General features: G+C 44.8%; 1 protein-coding gene across 4 annotated transcripts in view; it reads left to right on the plus strand.

The window, feature by feature from the left end:
- Positions 1-22,706, plus strand: part of RAF1 (Raf-1 proto-oncogene, serine/threonine kinase) — a 108,431-nt gene that overhangs the window by 24,023 nt on the left and 61,702 nt on the right. For 2 of the 4 annotated variants that reach the window (XM_058171799.1, XM_058171802.1), the window contains exon 2: positions 18,196-18,343. The exons of the other annotated variants lie outside the window; for them this stretch is intronic. The gene's annotated coding sequence lies outside the window, so the exon portion shown is untranslated. The remainder of the gene's footprint in view (positions 1-18,195; positions 18,344-22,706) is intronic. 4 annotated transcript variants of the gene reach the window in all.

Genomic DNA, 22,706 nt, shown 5'->3' on the forward strand with positions numbered 1-22,706 from the left:
GCCAGTATCCCCAGGGCTTGGACCTTCGGCTGATGTTGTGCAATGCTAGGTCCGTAGTGAATAAAGCACCCCTGATTTACGATCTTATACAGGGGGGGGCTGCGGACCTTGTGGGCATTTCGGAGACTTGGTTGGGCATTGAAGGGGGGGTTCCCCTGGTGGAGATGTGCCCACCGGGTTTCCGGGCATTTCATCAGCCGAGGGCCCAAGGTAGGGGTGGAGGGGTGGCGGTGGTTATTAGAGAGAGTCTGGAGCTGATGGAGGCCACTGTTCCTCAGATAGCCGGTTGTGAATCCCTTTACGTGAAGTGGGGGCGTAGGATGCAGGTGGGCTTGTTGATCACGTACCTGGCTCCTTGCTGCGTGGCAACAGCCCTGCCCGAGTTGCTGGAGTTGATAGCCGGGATGGCAGTTGATACCCCCAGGCTTATGGTCATGGGGGATTTCAACTTGTCATCAGCCGGTGTGTCGTCAACGGCGGCTCGGGGGTTCATGGCCTCCATGACGGCCATGGACCTGACCCAATTAATTGACGGCCCCACCCACGTCGGGGGAAGCACACTGGATCTGATTTTTGTCTCTGGACAGTGGTTGAGTGATCTGGAAGTACGAGAATTAGACATTGAACCTCTGTCATGGTCAGACCACTCTCTCCTTCGTCTGGACTTTCGGACCGCTGCTCCACACCGCAGGGAGACGGGACCAATACGTTGGTTCCGTCCCAGGCGACTGATGGACCCGGAGAGGTTCCTGATGGAGCTTGGGCCGCTCCCTGGCGATCTGGCCCACGGCTCGGCCGAGGAGCTTGTTGCGGCCTGGGAACAGGCCGCGGTGGGCGCCTTGGACCGTGTCGTGCCTTTGCGGCATCTGACCCGGCGTAGATCTCAACCAGCTCCTTGGTTTTCCGAGGAGCTGAGGGAGATGAAACGACGGAGAAGACGCCTAGAGAGCGCGTGGAGGTCCAGCCGTTCTGAAGCTGACCGAACACTAGTTAGGTCTTTTACTCAGACCTATCTAGTGGCATTGAGGGAGGCCAAGCGGGCCTATGTCTCTACCCTCATTGCGTCAGCAGAGAACCACCCAGCCGCCCTGTTTAGGGTGACTCACTCACTCCTTAACCAGGAGGGTTGTGATGACCCCTTTCTGGGTTGTGCTGAGGATTTCAGCAGGTATCTGTTTGACAAAATCGCTCAGCTTCGGGACGGTCTGGACCAAAACTGGGTAGTTTCGGGCGAGGTGACGGAGGCTAGTCTTGTTGAGACCATCTGGGAGGAGTTTGACCCTGTGGCTCCCGAGGACATGGACAGGTTGCTGGGGCGGCTGAATGCCACCACATGTTTATTGGACCCGTGTCCCTCCTGGTTGGTGCTGGCCACCCGGGAGGTTACATGAGGCTGGCTCCAGGGGATTGTTAACGCTTCTCTGAGGGAGGGTGTTGTTCCCACCGCCTTGAAAGAGGCGGTGGTGAGACCCCTCCTCAAGAAGCCTTCCCTGGACCCAGCTGTTTTGAGTAACTATCGTCCAGTCTCCAACCTTCGCTTTGTGGCGAAGGTTGTTGAGAGTGTGGTGGCACACCAGTTACCCCAGTACCTGGATGAATCTGTCTATCTAGACCCGTTCCAGTCCGGTTTCCGACCCGGGTACAGCACGGAGACAGCTTTGGTCGCATTGGTGGATGACCTCTGGAGGGCCCGGGATAGAGGTTATTCCTCTGCCCTGGTTCTCCTTGATCTCTCAGCGGCTTTTGATACCATCGACCATGGTATCCTGCTGCGACGGTTGGAGGGATTGGGTGTGGGAGGCACCGTATTTCGGTGGTTCTCATCCTATCTCTCCGACCGATCGCAGACGGTGTTGGCAGGGGGGCAGAGGTCGACCTCGAGGTGCCTCCTGTGTGGGGTGCCACAGGGGTCGGTTCTCTCGCCTCTCCTGTTCAACATCTACATGAAGCCGCTGGGCAAGGTCATCAGTGGTTTTGGGGTGAGCTATCAACTGTACGCGGATGACACCCAGCTGTACATTTCCACCCCTGACCACCCCAATGTAGCTGTTGAAGTGTTGTCTCGGTGTGTGGAGGCCGTACGGGTCTGGATGGGGAGAAACAGGCTCAAGCTCAACCCCTCCAAGACTGAGTGGCTGTGGATGCCGGCATCCCGGTACAGTCAGCTGCAACCGCGGCTGACTGTTGGGGGCGAATCATTGGCCCCAATGGAGAGGGTGCGCAATTTGGGGGTTCTCCTGGATGGACGGTTGTCCTTTGAAGAACATCTGGCGACCGTCTCCAGGAGAGCTTTTTACCAGGTTCGCCTGGTCCGCCAGTTGCGCCCCTTTCTAGACCGGGATGCCTTATGCACGGTCACTCATGCCCTCGTCACTTCTCGCCTGGACTACTGTAACGCTCTCTACATGGGGCTCCCCTTGAGGTGCACCCGGAGACTTCAGTTAGTTCAGAATGCAGCCACGGGTGATAGAGGAGCCACTCGTGGCTCCCATATAACACCGATCCTGCGAGGCTGCACTGGCTACCTGTGGTTTTCGAGTGCACTTCAAGGTGTTGGTTACCACCTTTAAAGCGCTCCATGGCATAGGACCGGGATATCTTCGGGACCGCCTTCTGTTACCACATGCCTCCCACCGCTCTCATAGAGAGGGCCTCCTCAGGGTGCCGTCAGCCAGACAGTGCAGGCTGGCGACCCCCAGGGGGAGAGCCTTCTCTGTGGGGGCACCTACCCTCTGGAATGAGCTTCCCCCAGGACTTTGACAGCTTCCAGACCTCCGGACCTTTCGCCGCGAGCTTAAAACATATTTATTCTTTCGAGCAGGACTGGCTTAATAGGGTTTTAAATATGGATTTTATGGGGTTTATTTTATATTTTGTATTGTATTTTAAATTTAGGCTATTGGAATAAGTTTTTTAAATGTTGTTTTATTGTAATGTATTGTTTTCATTTTATCTGCCTGTTCACCGCCCTGAGTCCTTCGGGAGAAGGGCGGTATACAAATTAAATAATAATAATAATAATTATTATTATTATTATTATTATTATTATTATTATTATTATTATTATTATTATTATTATTATTATTATTATTATTATTATGAGAGAATGGGCCATTCTTGGTCCTGGGAACCAGCTGTTTCAAGGAGGTGGGTGCCTATAGAGAATTGTAGCCTCTGTGCCCCTCTCCCATCAAAGGTCTCAGTGAGAAATAACATTGAATAGGTGGGTTCTGCGTTCATGAAATAGGCAGGCAGATTATATCCAGAAGAGGCAGTCTCAAAGATGTAAGCTGTATAAGGCATTATATATCAAAATCAGCACCTTGAATTATACTTGCAAACAGACTGGTAGATAATTCAGTTCCCTCAATGTTAGTATAACAGTACAAGGACTGATCTCTTAGCTGGTGGACACACATATTCTCCACCAACTCAATCTTCTGCATGGTTTTCAGGGGGAGCCCTATGCAGTATGAATTGCAGTAGTCCATTGACTAACATCGGCATGAGTGACAGTGCTCATACGTCATTCCAAAAAAGGTCACAACTGGAAGAACAGCTGAAAGTGAACAAAGCTGTTGTCCTTCCTAGCTATAGCTTCGTAGCTTCAGCCTCCCAACTGCTCTTCTAGCAGGAATCATGAGTCCAGGAGAAAAAAGAAAAGAACAACTTTAGATTGCTTTTCATGATTATTGCAACCTTGTTATGAGTCAGAAGTCGAACAGTTGTGGGGCCAGAAGACCACTGAATTAATCACCAATCATCTTTCTTAGGTTGAGTCTGAGTCTCTCCACATCCAGTACCTCAAAACGTGAACACATCAGTTAGGACTTCTACTCTCATCCAATTTGGTTCAGAGTCAAGACATAAGATATCACCAGCATATTATTTAATAAAATGCAGGAAAGAATTGAGCTCTGGAGCATCCCATACTGGAGTTCCTGAGGGCTCAATATTTTCTCTAACCAACCACTAACTGAAATTGCCCCATTTAGGAAGAAGAGAAACTACAAAACACTGGTGTCTCTAAACCTAAATTCACAGGAGCATGGTGGCGTGAAAATGGTGGCTTTAAGTACGTTGGAACATGAGCAAGAGATTAGCAAGCCCACGTTTGAGACCCTAGAGCTACCATGGGGAGGAATTGAACTCTTATCCTTCACTCCATCTCCTGTTGGGAACATGAACAGAGCCCCCAACTGGGCGTCCCCAGGCCAATGGTGATGTCACCAGCTAATCCTTTCAACCTGGAAGTGCCTCGGTGCTTCTGACATGAGTGTAAAACCTAAACTCACAGGTACCACGAAAGATCTAAACTCCTCAGTGCTTCTGACATGAGTGTAAAACCTAAACTCACTGGACCAAGAAAGATCCAGAATCCACAATATTGGAAGCCACTGAGATCTAGCCAGACAAAAATGTTTTTTAATTGTTTTTTACAAAAAACAAAGGGACACCGGAGCAAAAAAAATAAAAATAAATCATACACAAGTAAGTTAACGGAGCAGTCTTCTTGGTCAGGAACCGAAGAGCAATTAGGAAGCATGTTGGGCGGTTGAGAAGCAGAGTTTCAGGGTGTAGGGATATGGCCTATTTGGGTTTTTCATCTGATAATAGTTGAGGAAAGCCAGAGTCTTTAGCATCCAAATGCTGCCATAGGACATCTATCAAGGTGAACAATGCATTCATTTTCTATAATTGGACTTCAACATACCCTTCTGGGGCCTACTTCTCTCAGGATTCTCAGAAAGTAACTGCTGTCCACCAACTTCTCCATCAACTTCCACCAAAAGGAAGATTGGAGATAGCATGATAGTTCTTCCAAATCAATGGGTCCAGGGTAGGCCTCTTGAGGAAGAGCAAATTAGTACGTTTTTCAAGCTGGTACTTTTCCCTTTCACAATGAGATGTTGTTTATTGATCAGACCAAACTCCCTATCCCCCTCCCAAAACTTTTAATCACCTAGGAGAGGCAGGGAATAGGTTGACAGGTAATAGTGTTGTATCACAAAAATGTCCATTTCTGAGACTCTAACCATCCAGTTTCCAACTCAGAGTGAATATGAGTGATTTTTTTCCTACAAAAATGCCCACCTAAATGGTTCATCCTTCTCCACAAGGATCCAGGTCATTCTTAAACAGCATTATTGCACAGTATTCCACAAATGCAATAAGGACAGAGAAATAATGATGTTTTACTACCCTTACCAACTTGGTCTTCAATCTAGGCCAGGCCAGCAATGACCTGAGATACTCATAGTTGTCTTGGTAGCCATGAAATCCCATGCTACCTCCAAAACCAAAAAAGAAGAGATGAAATTACCTAGAACTACTTTGTTGGATGAACTCTGCAGTAAGGTAAGGTTCAAGAAAGATAGCAACCCTCTAGCTGGGAGGATAGTACAACAATCACAGCTGTTACACAAACATTACAAACAGAACCTCATACCAGGACCTTCTGGTACATTGCCTCTTCCATAGGCTCTCCATACATGATTGATGCCCCTCCTTTTCTGTTGAGGTTGATAAACCACCCAAAAGCAAGCCAGATACATTCTGGAGAGAGAACCCCACTCTGTTAAGCCAGGAAGTGCTGGCATGCAAGAACATGATCATGTTCTTGAGGATAATACACTTATTGCAAACAGGGGGCATTAGATTGGGGTGAGGATTAAAATGCAATCTGTTTATGATTATTATGGCATTTGCAGCAAATATCAGCTATCAATTACTTGTTCTGTATCAGATTTCCTCTCTCTGCTCTTATTCAACTCCTGTTCAGCTAACAGAATTTTGAAGATTTACCCTGCCCATTACAATAATATTTGGTCAGCTGACAAACACTAAGATTGCTAATCTGCAGTTATTAGTGGTTTATTGGCTCTTCTTATTTATTGTTCCATGCCATTTCACAGCAGTAGTATAATCTGACTTTGTTTTAAACAACTTCTGAATGCTTTGCGTCATGGTTTACGTAACCAATATTCTAAATAAAAAGCAAGATTAAAAAGATCTGAATAATTGGTAGCTACAATATTATCTTTACAAAGCAGATAAACGATTTGTTCCTTACCTTCAACTTTTGATCATAGAAAAAATGTTACTATAACAATTTTTGCTGTCCTTAATCGGTCTTTATTATGCAGCTTAATTAAATGTAAGGTAAAGGCACTTTGGAACAAATTAAAAATGCTTACTTCAGAAGAATCGACTGCTTTCTGTGATAGACTAATACAAATTGATATTTGTAACTCCAGGTTTTTCTGAATGCCCATCTTCATAAAAATGGCATGACTAATATTTTACTCCCTGCCATAAACATAAGGTATGCTGTGAAATAGAACAGAAGTGAAGGCAAATATTTTTCCATACCTAGAGCCTTCTCTCCAGTCTTCCCCTTTGTCTCTCAGTTGGTTCCTAATTTCCTCAGTCCAAATAAATTTCACATATAAAAATTGTATAAACTCCGCTCTAGAGATTTTATGTCCAGCTACTAAAATCCTGGAGAACATGTAAAATTCAGATGTGTCCATCTTCAATCCTCACAATTTCTGGTCAGTTCAGCTCCTTGTTGAACTTGATATTTCTTTTGCTGGCTTCCTTGCCATACTTTATTTTCTAAGTTCTGTTCTTTATTTCAGTTCTTTATTTCAGAAGTTGTGGGTGCTTCATCACTGGAAGCTTTCAAGAAGAGATTGGACAGACATCTGTCAGAAATGGTATAGGGTCTCCTGCTTGAGTAGGGGGTTGGACTAGATCAGCGGTCAGCAAATGGTGATCCGTGGACCACTGGTGGTCCGCAAGAAAATTTTGCTGGTCCACAGAAAAGCTATTTGCATTTTTTATATAGCACTAATATAATCATATTAGTCACAAAAAAAATCATATTAGTGGTCTGCGGTATTTAAAATTATGAATTTAGTGGTCCCTGAGGTCCGAAAAGTTGGTAACCCCTCGACTAGATGACCTACAAGGTCCCTTCCAACTATTCTATTCTATTCTATTCTATTCTATTCTATTCTATTCTATTCTATTCTATTCTATTCTAATCTAATCTAATTCATTTTCTAATGTGATTCAACTGACACCCTCCAGACGGTTAAGCAATTAAGTGTTTCAAACTGTTGAACTACACAAAATGTTGGTTAACTTTTAACTGGTTTTTCTATAAAATTATTAAAAATTATTAAAAACGTTGAATGAGCATGCGCAAGATGGCGCCGCGTTGATTTCGCGGGACGATGGTGGTCTCTTTTGTCCGGCGGTCTGGACAGAAGGGGGGGCGTTTTGATATCGCTGCCCCCCCTTCCCGGTTGAATTGATTTCCTGCCGACCCAGGGAGAGGGTTTTTTGCCCTCGGGACGAGCTGGGCTGGCAGGACGAGCCCAAATGCCGCCGACATGTTCTGCCAGTTCGATCGGCTCGTTTTGGAGCGGCGTCCGGCATCCGGCGTTTTCTTTCGCCGTTTTTTGACGGCGGCGACGGCGGTGGTCAGCAGAGGGGGCGGAGGGGGCATTTGACACTCTCGCCCTCCTTTCGCCCCTCGGCGTTTGACACTCTCGCCCTCCTCTCGCCCTCCTTTCAGCCGAATTGAAACAGCAGAACTGACAGAAGCGACCAGCAGATGACGGCAGCCGGCGGGGGGCATTTCGATGTCATCGCCCCCTCTTCGGCGGAACAGATAGCTTGCCGGCTCAAGGAGAGGGTTTTTTCCCCTCGAGACGAGTTGAGCCGGCAAGACAAAGCCCGGATGCCATCAATGAGCTTTGCCGACTCAGCTGGCTTGACTGGGATGGTGACCGGCTGCCGCCGTCTTTAGCCGTTTGCGGCGGCGGCGGCGGGCGACAGCAGCCTGTCCTGTTGGCTGGTCTGCGGTGGTACCTGGGTGGTACCTGGGTGGTGGTGTCTGGGAAGCCCGGAAGGTTGCAGAGGCCTTAAGTAGCTGGGTTAGGCAGCAGGGGGACGTTTGACAGTGTTGTCCCCCCTTTCTTCCCTCCCTTTCCCAGCTGCAGTAACATCTTGAAATACCTTGCCGGCCCGCAGAGAGGGTTTTTTTCCCCCTTGGATTGTGCGGGGCCGGGTTGAGGCGCAAGGATCTTGACCGCTTGAGGCGGGGGTGACGTTGACGACTAACACTTCTGTGATAGCGGCGGCAGTAGCCTTCGACGATGGCGGTGAGGGTGTTGTTGTTCCCCCCCTACGGAGCCTGGTGTCTCATGGGTCTCTTTGGACAGTTTTCTGGGGGTGATGGTTTCCCGACGGCGGTTGATGTCGTAATGAGGGCGATGACTGCGGGGATGACCCTCTACCTCCACATAAACATTGAATCATCTGGCCCTTCCTCCACCACCTGGGCCGTTGTCTACCTTTTTTGTCATCAAGGATTCCTTTCAGCCGGTTTCTGTCTCATGTATTATACCATCTTTTTGAACAACTTGACCGACCAGGACTGCTTTTCCACCATTTCTCGTGATTTTTATGATATGATATATTCGTGGACACAACCTTTTGGTTTACCAGACTTTTGTTATGCGAACATTTACAGCAGCCGACCTTCTTGCCCTGCGAGATTCCCCTCTCTCGCGGGTTTGGCCCTCCACATTATCGAGGGCCCATCTTGAGGACGGGTTTTGGAACCCCGAGAGGTGGCATGCCAAAAATAGGAGACTTAGGGGATTTTTAATTAATTGTTTTAACCGATTTTTTAAGGGGAGTTTTAATGGGAATTTTAAGGGGAGGGTGGAGATTGACAGGTTGGGGTTGGGGGGGAGGGGAAGAATGAGTGGGGGGGGGAACCTGTTGGGGAGGGAGCCAAGTCCAATGTGCGCTTGCGGCGTTAAGTCAGGTCCGAGGGTGGTGGGGGAGGGTTTCGTTCCAGCTTATCAGGGTTGTGCTATTGACACGGTAAGTGGGAGAGGCAGATATGGCGGAAGGGGGGGGCTGCATCAGGTTTTGGGAGTACGCCCTCGCTATTTGAGAGCAATCGCGTGCTCCGGCCCCCCCCCTGCTTTTTCCCGTTCTCCGGATGGCCAGAGTACTCAGGACTTGGGCCTCCGGCTGATCTTATGTAATGCAAGGTCCGTGGTTAACAAAGCCCCCCTGATCTCAGATCTAATTCAGGAGGGGACCACGGACGTTATGGGCATTACGGAGACCTGGTTGGGCACGGAAGGGGGGGTTCCCCTAGTGGAGATGTGCCCACCAGGTTTCCGAGCATTCCATCAGCCGAGGGCCCAAGGTAGGGGTGGTGGGGTGGCGGTTATTATTAAGGAGAGTCTAGAACCGAGGGAGACCACTGTTCCACAGATTGCCGGCTGTGAATCCTTTTTTGTAAAGTGGGGTCATAGGAGTCAGTTGGGCTTGTTGATCACGTACCTGGCTCCTTGCTGCGTGACAACAGCCCTGCCCGAGCTGTTGGAGTTGCTGGCCGGGTTGGCAGTTGAAACCCCTAGACTGTTGGTCATGGGGGATTTCAATTTGCCATCAACTGGCGTGGCATCCTCGATGGCCCGGGAGTTCATGGCTGCCATGACGGCCATGGACCTGACTCAATTAGTGGACGGCCCTACCCACATCGGGGGAGGCACTCTAGATCTGATTTTTGTCTCTGGCCAGTGGTTGAATGATCTGATTTTAAACGATTTAGTTATCGAGCCTTTGTCATGGCTCGATAATCATTCTCTCCTTCGTCTGGACTTTCGGACCGCTACTCACCACTGTAGGGAGACGGAACCAATGCGTTGATTCCGTCCCAGGCGCCTGATGGACCCATCAGAGAGGTTCCTGATGGACCCGTCAGAGAGGTTCCTGACGGAGCTTGGGCCGTTACCCGAGAATCTGGCCCGCGGCACGACTGAAGAACTAGTCGCGGCCTGGGAACAGCTGGAGCTTTGGACCGTGTCGTGCCTTTACGGCCTCTGACCCGGCGCAGGTCTCAACCGGCTCCTTGGTTCTCCGAGGAGCTGAGGGAGATGAAATGCCGGAGAAGATGCCTAGAGAGTGCCTGGAGATCCAGCCATTCTGAGGCTGACCGGACACTAGTTAGGTCCTATAGTAGGACCTACCTAGTGGCATTGAGGGATGCGAAACGTTCTTATGTTTCCTCCCTCATTGCGTCGGCAGATAACCGCCTGGCCGCCCTGTTTCGGGTGACCCGCTCTCTCCTTCAACAGGAGGGACGGGAGGACCCATTACAAGGGCGTGCCGAGGAGTTTAATGGTTATCTATACGATAAAATTGTTCAGCTTCGGGATGGATTGGATCAAAATTGGGTACATCCAGGCGAGAGTTTCAAGACCCGTCTTATTGAGACTGTTTGGGATAGTTTTGACCCTGTGACTCCCGAGGACATGGACAGGTTGCTGGGAAGGTTGAATGCCACCACATGTTTATTGGACCCGTGCCCCTCCTGGTTGGTGTTGGCCACACAGGAGGTGACACGAGGCTGGCTCCGAGAATTACAAATTCTTCTTTGCGGGAGGGGGTCTTTCCCACTGCCTTGAAAGAGGCGGTGGTGAGACCTCTTCTCAAGAAGCCTTCCCTGGACCCAGCTGTTTTAGGAAATTACCGTCCAGTCTCCAACCTTCGTTTTACGGCGAAGGTTGTAGAGAGTGCGGTGGCACGTCAATTACCCCAGTACCTGGATGAAACTGTCTATCTAGACCCGTTCCAGTCCGGCTTCCGGCCCGGATACAGCACTGAGACAGCTTTGGTCGCGTTGGTGGATGATCTCTGGAGGGCCAGGGATAAGGGTTACTCCTCTGCCCTGCTCCTATTAGACCTCTCAGCGGCTTTCGATACCATCGACCATGGTATCCTGCTGCGCTGGTTGGAGGGTTTGGGAGTGGGGGGCACCGTTTATCGGTGGTTCTCCTCCTACCTCTCTGACTGGACGCAGACAGTGTTGACGGGGGCAGAGATCGACCCCGAGGTGCCTCATGTGTGGGGTGCCGCAGGGATCGATTCTCTCACCCCTCCTGTTCAACATCTATATGAAGCCGCTGGGTGAGATCATCAGTGGTTTTGGGGTGAGGTACCAACTGTACGCTGATGACACGCAGCTGTACTTTTCCACCCCAGGCCACCCCAACAAAGCTATCGAAGTACTGTCCCAGTGTTTGGAAGCCGTACGGGTCTGGATGGGGAGAAACAGGCTCAAGCTTAATCCCTCCAAGACGGAGTGGCTGTGGATGCCGGCACCCCGGTACAGTCAGCTGCAGATGCGGCTGTCTGTTGGGGACGAGCATTGGCCCCGATGGAAAGGGGCGCAACTTGAGCGTGCTCCTGGATGGATGGTTGTCCTTTGAAGACCATTTGACGACCGTCTCCAGGAGAGCTTTTTATCAGGTTTGCCTGATCCGCCAGTTGCATCCCTTCCTGGACCGGGATGCCCTATGCACGGTCACTCATGCTCTCGTTACTTCTCGCTTGGACTATTGCAATGCTCTCTACATGGGGCTCCCCTTGAAGAGTACCCGGAGACTCCAGTTAGTCCAGAATGCGGCTGCGCGGGTTATTGAGGGAGCAGTTCGAAGCTCCCATGTAACACCTATCCTGCGCAGACTGCACTGGCTACCTGTCGTCTTCCGGGTGCGCTTCAAGGTATTGGTTACTACCTTTAAAGCGCTCCATGGCTTAGGACCGGGATACTTTTTTTTTTTTTTGTTTACATTTATACCCCGCCCTTCTCCGAAGACTTACGGGACCGTCTACTGCCGTCCTCTATCTCCCAACGACCGGTGCGTTCTCACAGAGAGGGACTCCTCAGGGTGCCGTCAGCCAAACAATGTCGACTGGCAGCCTCCAGGGGGAGGGCCTTCTCTGTGGGGGCTCCTACCCTGTGGAATGAACTTCCCCCTGGACTTCGACATCTATCTGACCTTAGGACCTTTCGCCGCAAACTTAAAACCTATTTATTCCGCCTTGCTGGACTGGCTTGATTTTTAAAATTTTTAATTTGATTTTATGGGTTTTAAATTTCTGTCAATTTTATAGGGCGTTATTATATTTTAAATTTGGCCATTTGAATAAATTTGGCCATTTGAATAAGTTTTTTAAGGGTTGTTTTTTAGTATTGTATGTATTGTTTCTTTTAGAATTTTTTTTTTTTATTGGCCAAGTGTGATTGGACACACAAGGAATTTGTCTTGGTGCATATGCTCTCAGTGTACATAAAAGAAAAGATACGTTCATCAAGGTACAACATTTACAACACAATTGATGATCAATATATCAATGTAAATCATAAGGATTGCCAGCAACAAGTTATAGGCATACAGTCATAAATGGAAAGAGATTGGTGATGGGAACTATGAAACGATTAATAGTAGTGCAGATTCAGTAAATAGTCTGACAGTGTTGAGGGGATTATTTGTTTAGCAGAGTGATGGCCTTCGGGAAAAAACTGTTCTTGTGTCTAGTTGTTCTGGTGTGCAGTGCTCTATAGCGTTGTTTTGAGGGTAGGAGTTGAAACAGTTTATGTCCAGGATGCGAGGGATCTGCAAATATTTTCACGGCCCTCTTCTTGATTCGTGCAGTATACAGGTCCTCAATGGAAGGCAAGTTGGTAGCAATTATTTTTTCTGCAGTTCTAATTATCCTCTGAAGTCTGTGTTTTTCTTGTTGGGTTGCAGAACCGAACCAGACAGTTATAGAGGTGCAAATGACAGACTCAATAATTCCTCTGTAGAATTGGATCAGCAGCTCCTTGGGCAGTTTGAGCTTACTGAGTTGGCGCAGAAAGAACATTCTTTGGTGTCCTTTTTTAATGATGTTTTTGATGTTAGCTGTCCATTTGAGATCTTGCGATATGATAGAACCCAGAAATTTGAAGGTTTCTACTGTTGATACTGTGTTGTCAAGTATTGTGAGAGGTGGAAGTATGGAAGGGTTTTTCCTAAAGTCTACCACCATTTCTACGGTTTTGAGTGTGTTCAGTTCCAGATTGTTTTGGTTGCACCACAAGGCTAATCGTTCGACCTCTCCTCTATATGCGGATTCGTCATTGTCTCGAATGAGACCAATCACTGTTGTGTCATCTGCGAACTTCAGTAGCTTAACAGATGGATCTTTGGAGATGCAGTCATTGGTATACAGAGAGAAGAGAAGCGGGGAGAGCACACAGCCCTGTGCTAATTGTACAGGTATTTGATGTGATCTTGCTTAGCTTCACCTGCTGCTTCCTGTTTGTTAGGAAGCTTGTGATCCACTTACAAGCCTGTTCCGGTACCTGTAGCTGGTTTAGCTTAGTTAGGAGAATGTCTGGAATGATGGTATTGAATGCTGAACTAAAGTCTACAAAAAGGACCCTTGCATAGGTCTTTGGAGACTCAAGATGTTGTAGGATGTAGTGCAGAGCCATATTAACAGCATCATCTGTTGATCTATTTGCTCGGTATGCAAATTGCAAGGGGTCTAACAGCGGATCCGTGATGGTTTTCAGGTAGGAAAGCACTAGCCTTTCAAAGGTTTTCATGACTACAGATGTTAAAGCAACTGGTCTGTAGTCATTCAGTTCCTTGATGGTGGGCTTCTTTGGCACTGGGATGATGGTAGAGCATTTGAAGCAAGAAGGAACATAACACATCTCTACTGATTTATTGGAAATATGGGTGAAGATGGGGGCCAATTGGTTAGCACAGACTTTTAAGCAAGAAGGAGTTATCTTGTCTGGGCCTGGAGCTTTTCCTGGCTTTTGTCTGTGAAATAGGTCCTGCACTTCCTTTTCTGTGATCACTAGGGGTTGTGAACCCAATGAAATGGGGTCAGTTGTAGGAGGCTTGGCTGTTGTTGGTGTGTCTGAGATGGGGGTTGTGGAGATAGGTGGCTGTAGTTTCCTTTCAAACCTGCAGTAAAACTCATTCAGGTCATCTGCCAGTTGTTGATTACCTTCAGCCTGGGAAGGAGGTTTGCCATAGCCGGTGATATTTTTAAGAGTTTTCCACATGTTTGCTGGTTCATTTGCTGAAAACTGATTCTTTAGCTTTTCAGAGTAGCTTCTTTTTGCTGCTCTGATCTCCCTTGTTAGTGCATTTCTGGCCTGATTGTACAGCATTTTATCACCTTTTCTGTAGGCTTCCTCTTTGGAATGTCGTAGCTGCTTAAGTTTAGGTGTAAACCAAGGTTTGTTGTTACTGTGTATTCGCAATTTTGTATTTTATTTTGGCTGTTCACCGCCCTGAGTCCTTCAAGAGAAGGGCGGTATACAAATTAAAATATTATTATTATTTTTATTTTTATTTTTATTATTATTACTATTATTACTATTATTACTATTATTATTATTATTATTATTATTATTATTATTATTATTATTATTATTATTATTATTATTATTAAAAATGCATTAACTGCTATAGTGATTAAAATTTATCTTTAGTCTTTAATTTAAAATTCATCCTTAGAAGTAACTGTCCAGTTAACAGTGAGTGAATGGATATATTGACTGAAAATTTAAAATATAATTGTAACAGTCTTCTCACAGAAGTTGCTCTTATAAAGTGAAAGTATGTTTAGTGATGGATGCACCATTGCAAATAATGTATATGTCGTCACTTATAGATGACCATTTTACTATAAATGCATACATGGAAACGTTCTTTCACTGAGTGTGGGTAGAGAGATACCATGTTGAAAATGTTGTCACCAGGTATGAGAAACAGAAACACCCTCTCTATCCTACTTGTCATGTACACCTTTAATCTAGGGAAATGGTGGTGCTATAATATCTTTCTGTCCCCATTTGAACACTAATAAATTACTCAGGCTGATCTTGTCAGTCCTGCCATCCTCTCCCTAAGCACAGTTGCTCATATAATTATCCTTAATGTTAATTTGCTCAATTTCAGGTAAGACACCAGATAAAGTGGGGGAACGGTTTTGTATTTTTATACAGAGTGCTCACTCATATTTATGTGTTGTTTCAGAACATTATCAGGCCAAAAGATCTCTGAAAAAAAGACACAATTTCTTCATGATTAAGGGATTTCCCTCTGGTGCACTAGATCATAAAAAACAGAAACACCCATAAGAGAATATAATGTAAGACTATCTCATATTATTTATATTAGGGCAGTTACATCACTGCTAGACTACATTCCAATCTGCTAGTGTACCAGGACAAAAAATTATTCTAGAAATCAAGAGTCATAGAAATTAGGTAACAGTCCTAAGATTTAAACTCTGGAGAGTGGCTTTGTAATACAATCATTTGGTACTGATGCCATTATTCTAGTCATCGTATTCAGGCAATATATTTGTTTGTATAACTAAGTATATGAGGAGTAGTGACCACCTCCTTTCCTCTCTCGTTAGAGGTATCACTAAATAGGGTTCATTTCTTGATACAGAAAAGATATAGGCAGTGGAGAAGCTTCCAGGAGGGCTAAAAGTTTGACATTGGTGATTTCCAGTTGTGCTGGAAACAGAGAGACACCATCATGCTACATCCAGTGATACCATTAGAGAATTGGAAGAGCAGAAATCTCTTCACAAGTTCTGTGAGATTGCCTGAACTCGGCTTCTGATATATTGGGTTCCACATCTTCCCTCAATAGTTTTGTGTAGACTGATTCTTTATGACCTCATTTTGGTTTAATGGATTTCTAGCCAAGCCGTCTCTTGTTTTATTGATTACACTACAAAGTGTCTTGAAAGAAAAAAGGTAGACAATTATTGTTTTAATAATCATTGCAGTGTCTGGGTTTACATGAACGGCAGTGTGATTTGTTCTGTGTTGGCTTTGCATAGTGGTTGGTTTGTTTTTAAATAAATTATGATTAAATTAGAGACCCGTATGGTGTGATGGTTAAGGCACCATGCTAGAAACAGGGTAGACATGAGTTTTAGTCTTGCCTTTGGCACAAAGCTAGCTGGTGACATTGGGCCAATGATACCCTCTCAGCCCTAGGAAGAAGATAAGGGCAAATCCTTCTGAAATCTTGCCAAGAGATATTGCTGAGACTTATTCAGGCAATAAGGGGCGTGCATTAGAGCACAAAAGTGCCTACCGTTCCTGTCCTATTGGTCCCTTTATTATATCAAATTAATATAGCTAATGCATATTCTTTACTTATATATATATAATGGCTCCCTAGGACACACCATCTACCAGAAGAAAACACACACAAACCGCTATCTGCATGCACTCTCACACCACCACCCAGCACAGATCAACTCCGTAGCCAAGACACTCATCTCTAGAACAAAATGCTTAGCTGACGAACAGCACCTAAAAACCGAACTACACACTCTCACAAACGTACTAACATCCAATGGATTCCAGAGAAATAAAATTACCAAACTAATCCAAAAAGAACCCCCCACTAAAACCCAAGACAGAGAGCAAGAAAATGGCACAGCCCTCCTCCCATATATAAAAGGCACCACAGACAGAATCAGCAAGATCCTCCACAAACATAACATCAAGACAGCATTCTGCACAAACCAAAAAATATCCACCATCCTAAGAAACCCCAAAGACAAAATTGAGTTAGAAAATCAAGGAGTATATGAAATCCCATGCACCGCCTGCCCCACCACATACATTGGACAAACCAACAGAAGAATAAGTGCACGCATTGAAGAACACAAGAACTCATTCAAAAAAGAGGAACCAACTTCTTCCCTGGTCCAACACTTTAAAGTCACAGGACACGATATTGACTTTAAAAAGACCAGAACTATCGCCAAAACTGAACACTTTAACAACAGAATAATCAGAGAAGCCATCGAGATAGAAAACGCCAACACAGCATGAACAAACGAGATGATACCTCCCCCCTACCAGCCATTTGGAAACCTGCCCTTATTGACAAACGTGTCCCTAACACGAGGAATGACACCAGACCCACACTCACGAGGTCCACACAGGATGTCACCACCACACATCCACCCAGAAAGCACACCCAAACCCACACTGATCAGGAAGCACGACCAAGGACCAGAAGCCAGACCGCAGCTGCAACATTAGCCACTTCAAACCTCTCCAATCCATACATGCAGCAGACTGACACCCACTACGAAGATGTAGCACGACCACGAACACGAAGCCAAACAGCAGCAGTGCAGCTCACCAGCTCAAATCCCCCTGCAGCACAGATTAGACTGAGCACAACCAAGCCCCCACCAACCAACACCCCCAGCCAATCAGAGCACAGAAAAACCCCCAGCCAATCAGAGCACAGCCAAGCTCCCACCCAATCAGTTCAAACCCCCACTAGCAGTTAAAAGGAAGAAATAGCTGCGATCACACATTGCTCCCAGAAGCACGAAGCTGAAGCCTGAAGATGACGAATGAGACTTCGTCGAAACGTCGCCAAGACACTTCCAATTTTACACGGGAGAAAACCCGAACAACCAAAGACCTATATACAAACACCCGTGAAAACCTCAGAAAACAAATATATATATATATATATATATTTTCTTCAAGATATGTTTTTTTACTTATGACGTTTATGTATACTGTTATGACAAAATTAAATAAAAAAAATTACTAGGAGTCAACAATGACTTGATGGCATAAAAAAATAATAATATAACATGTGAATCTTTTTTATAACTGCAAATTCATTGCATTTTTCTGCTTCTTGCAACGTTACTGATGTTCACAGTCTACAACAGAAGTCACTCAGACTCTGCAGTTGTGACAAGCAGTTTTCTTTGTGAATAGGAATTGTAATGTTCACAGACTGGAGAGCAGGCCTAACCATGCTACAAAGTTCGGGAGATGACAGAGAGGTAAAAGCGGGAACAAGAGTTCACAGAATGTAATTTCATAGCTTAAAGGACAGGCAGATTTTATGTTTGATGTTTTAGGTCAAAAGCTAATCATTACCTGGAATTGCAAAGGCAAAATGTTTACCATTTTGTATAAACATAGTCAATGCAACCAAACATGTGCTATACCAGGCTTCTTAGTGCAGGAGCTGACCTAAATGAGGATTAATTTAATTAATTCTATACCAGATTAGGAATGAAACATGACATGTATCAGTACTTTTAAGCCAGACATCAGTTTCAGCATGTCAGAATCAGGATTGGAGAACCAAACAGTAACTAAGTGAATGTATTTTGATGAATGTATTTTGTTCTCCTTATGTACACTGAGAGCATATACACCTAATCACACTTGGCCAATAAAAAATTCTATTCTATTCTATTCTATTCTATTCTATTCTATTCTATTCTATTCAGATCACAAGGAAAGCCAAGCCATGTTTGAAGTTTGAACAATTGGTTCCGGGGTGAACAGACAGAGACCACAGTTCCAGCAGTGAGTTACAGACAAGAGGAAGAGTACAGTGGAAATCTGGGCTCAAGCTGAGGGCAAAGCAGGAAACAGGTGATAGTAATTGAGAAAAACTGTGAAGATCAATGCAAAATGGGTAAAAGGGGATATATGGCAGTGATGCATGAATAGGAAACAAGAAAAGATGGTCCCTCAAGAAGCAGAAGTTATTATCCTTTTCTAGAAATAAAGGCGATTTTGCAGTATCCTTCCCCTGCCACACCCACCAAGCCATGCCCACAGAACCGGTAGTAAAAAAATTTGGATTTCACCACTGCCTACAAGCAATTTCAATTTGGGTTTGCCTGGCACACTGAACACTAGTTTTTTTTTTATTATTATTATAGTTTACCAATAAATCACAATTGATTGGGGTTAATCCAAGTCATTTAAAAATTGATTGGGTTTGCATTAACAAAAAAAAAAATCAACAGATTCTGTGTTCAAAAACTTAAAAGACTCAACCAAACAACCCACGATAAGGCCATGTTCATACAACCTATATTTGCATGATCAGGTTTTTAACGCCTGCATGCCATGTGCAAGACAAGATTCACCATGGTGTTTGAATTAGAAATGGACAACCTCAAAGTGCCCGTCAACTCAGATGCTAGGCCTTAATTTTGTGGTAGTCGGTTACAACTTTGGATGAAAGAGATTCAAGATGGCATGTATTTTGAGTTTTACTAACAGAGTAAGTCCTAAACGTTGTGCAACAAGCAATGAGTTTAACAATGTGTGTTGTCATAACTTAAGATCTCCTCCTTTTGCATGTGAGACACAGTAGCTGTCTCAGAGCAATAAATAAAGTAATTTGCATTTCTACAAGGGGAGGGACCAGTGGGTGATTGTAAGATCAGGTACTTTAATCAGTGGCTTAATATAGCAACTGCTTTGTTTATCCTTAGTAAGGCAACAAGGTCAGATGCATTACACTGTATGTCAGCTAAAATGTTGTCATGCTTGGAATCAAGCCATCATGGCTCTCGGTTGTTTTGCAATTTAGTCTACATAAATTATTTTAAAATTTAAAATCCACCCTCTTTGGAAAATCACAATTAATTAAAAATATATATTCCCAATCAGAATTAATGCAGAGTTACTCTATTTAGATAGATCTATGAAATTACAGAATAGTAATGTGTTGCTGTTAATCAATTACCTGCTTTTGGGTGCTATAAAACAAAACACCAGACCATGTTTTGGAGAGTTTATGCTACTTTTTAGCTGATATCACTAAGTGTTTAAACAGATGAACTTGCACCTGGATAGATTTTCTCCCTGCCTTCTCTGAAAAGTGGGTTTTCTTGACTGTCTTTTCAAGAGCACTTATGTCAATGTTTGTATTTTAATAACATTTGAAGCTTCAAGAGGAATTGGACTGAATGATTTCAAGGATTTCTTGCAACCTGGCAATTCCTCCAAGTATCTTTGTTAATTTGCTAACCGAATGCCCAATCAATTTGCCACCACTGAGATTATTTCTAATGTTTAATTAGAAATAATCTGTTTTTAATTAATTCTAATTATTTCTAATCTAATGTTTATTTCACAGGCCTGTGCAAACTTTCAAAGATTGCTTCATTGTGATAAAGGTTTGTGTGAAGCACTGTTTTTTAAAATTGCTCCCCTCACTTGCTCCCTGCTAAAAGTGAAACATGCCAGACGTTTTTCCTGGCTAATCTCATTGTTGGCGAGCTTCAAGGTAACATGAAGTGCCTCAGGCACTTCATTTCTGTACAAATTGGGACAAAGCACAGCCTCTGTGTATTCCACAACTCTTCAGGTTCCCTTGCCATGTTGCTTATCAGTCAATTTTTCTTTTGAAATGTATTATACAGTTTTTACCACAGGGAAATTCTGAAGTGTATCTACAGCTTCCTGGAGGTTACCTGATTTTTATGCAGGAAAATTTTCTGTTGCACAAAGAACATTTTAGTTTCTTGAACATCTGAAACCAGGACAGGTGTAGTATTTATAATCTTTTATACATCTGTCTCATGCAGTTTTAGTTTCTTATTCATGGAGCTGCCACATCTTGATGTTTGTCTCGGCATTATTATAGCTGATCTTTCTTACTGCTCAACTTAGAATGTTAATTGTGTTGTCAACAGTTAAGCCTCCTCAAAAAAGCTTTTGAATAAGGTGCATCATTATATCACCATGGTGCTATCATATGCTAGGGTCTTCATCTGCTTTTGTTTACAGCATTTTTCTCATCACAATTTCTCTGAAGAGATTTTTTCCCCAACTTTTTCTAAAGGCAGAAATGATGAGATTTTACCTAATCACAATCCAATGCACAGGGTGGGGATCCAGGATGTACTTTGAAGAAAACTCAGATTCTGGCCCACTGTAACAGCAAAAGGTAACATTGATTGCCAGATATTATGAGGTAGTTCTAGACCAGTATTTCTCAAAGTTGGCAGCCATACGTTTTGTTGACAAATTCCAGAATTCCCAGTCTAGTCATGTTCTAGACCAGAGTTCACTGAACTTTTCCGAGACCAGCGAACTAGCTCTTAGACCAGCGGGGGTGGGGGGAGAGGCAGTGGTGGGATTCAAGTAATTTAACAACCGGTTCTCTGCCCTAATGATTTCTTCCAACAACCAGTTTACCAACTGCTCAGAAAGTTAACAACCGGTTCTCCCGAAGTGGTGCGAACTGGCTGAATCCCACCACTGGGGAGAGGAGATGGTTCTGCATGAGCAGCAAACAAGCAATGCATACACAATGGGCACACTGCCTGCCACTCAAACAAATGGAGCATACAGGCACACACTCACCTGCTGCTCAGTGGGGATACATGCACATGTGCTTGCCCATGCTTCAGACACACAGTTCTTATCACCTGATAGCCCAGTAGTGGACTGTAACCCATGGGGTTGGGGGCCCTTGTTCTAGTTTCTCAACTATCTAGACATAACCATGATTCCAAGCACTATCTGGTCACATTCCAAATTCATTTGAATATGTTGTGAGGCAGAAATTGGCAACCTTTTGTTGGTTGAGAGACTTGCACCTCACTCTCTCCTCCCAATTCCTGATTACCTGGAAGGGATAAGATGCCTTTACTGTTGCAGTATCATCAAGAGGATGGAGACAACTTTTTAAAAATCTGGGTGTGTTTCAGTGGGAATGAGAACAATTTCAATGGTGAAGCATTTCTCATTTCATTTTTAATTTGCTCAATCCCACCAAAACGTCTAAAGTTCTTCTGCCAAAATTTCAGTAGTGTTATTTTGGTCTGTGTTTTTGGATGGAATATGGAATAAGGAAATGAACTGTTTTGCCTAGAAGAACTGATAGAAGTCTGTTTCTGGACTTCCGGTAGGCTCGTTTTTTTGCCCTCTCCAGGCTCCAGAGGCTTTCCTGGAGCCTCCAAAAGGGCGAAAAGAAGCTTCCCTCGGCTCTCCGGGAGGCCAGAAACAGCCCGTTTCCAGACTTCCTGTACTTCCAGAGGCCCATTTTTCACCCACCCACCACAGGCTCTGGAGGCTTTCATGGAGCCTCCAGGAGGGCGTAAATAGACTCCCCCGGCTCTCCGGAGGCAGGAAATGGTCTGTTTCCGGATTTCTGGTAGGCCCGTTTTTCACCCTCCCAGAGCCTCCGCACAAGCCCTGTATTTACCTGGCATCCAAAATGGGCCGCGTGGAGACTCCTGGGATGGCCAGGGTGACATGGGCATGTGCGGCAAAGACCCCAAAATCAGCTAAACGGCGGGAGGTGCGCATGCATGTATAGTGGAGCTGACCTACGGTGACGGCTCATGTGCCCGCAGAAATGGCTCCGCGTGCCACCTGTGGCACATGTGCCATACGTTCGCCATCACAGTTCTATACTCTCTTTCTCTCCACACAGCCACACAAACACATTAACCAGCAATTTATTCAGGTACTTTCCTAATAAGCCTTCAGGAAGAAAATTACATCAGCCTCCCTGAATAGAATTGTGACAAAACAAAGCTAGGCAATTTGAATGATTCATCCAGCACACAAACACATACTTCTTTAAGTTGGAAGAGTTGGACAACAAACTGGGATTCCCTGAGGAATTCCCACAGGCAGTACAGGTGTTCATATGGAAGCTTGTTTCTTAGTGTCACAATTTTGCATGTCAAATACATAATACAGTTTGTGGAAATGGATAAATAAAATAACAGGTTTCTTCATTGGTTAATATATATAAATAATGGACATGAATTTAGCATATGCACATTACTGATATGAAGAAAAAATAAATGCTAAAAGATGCCGATCAATAAGACACCAAATAATTTTTTTTATATATCCCAGTGGGTGGTAAACCATGTGTCATATATTTTTCAGAACATGGAAAAACAGAATAACGCTTCACAGGCAATCAGTTAATAGGATTAAAATGGTCCAACCTTCCAGGAAGAATCTGTTATGCAAA

Source organism: Ahaetulla prasina, chromosome 2 (assembly GCF_028640845.1).
Source record: "Ahaetulla prasina isolate Xishuangbanna chromosome 2, ASM2864084v1, whole genome shotgun sequence".
In the NCBI taxonomy this organism is placed as follows: domain Eukaryota; kingdom Metazoa; phylum Chordata; class Lepidosauria; order Squamata; family Colubridae; genus Ahaetulla; species Ahaetulla prasina.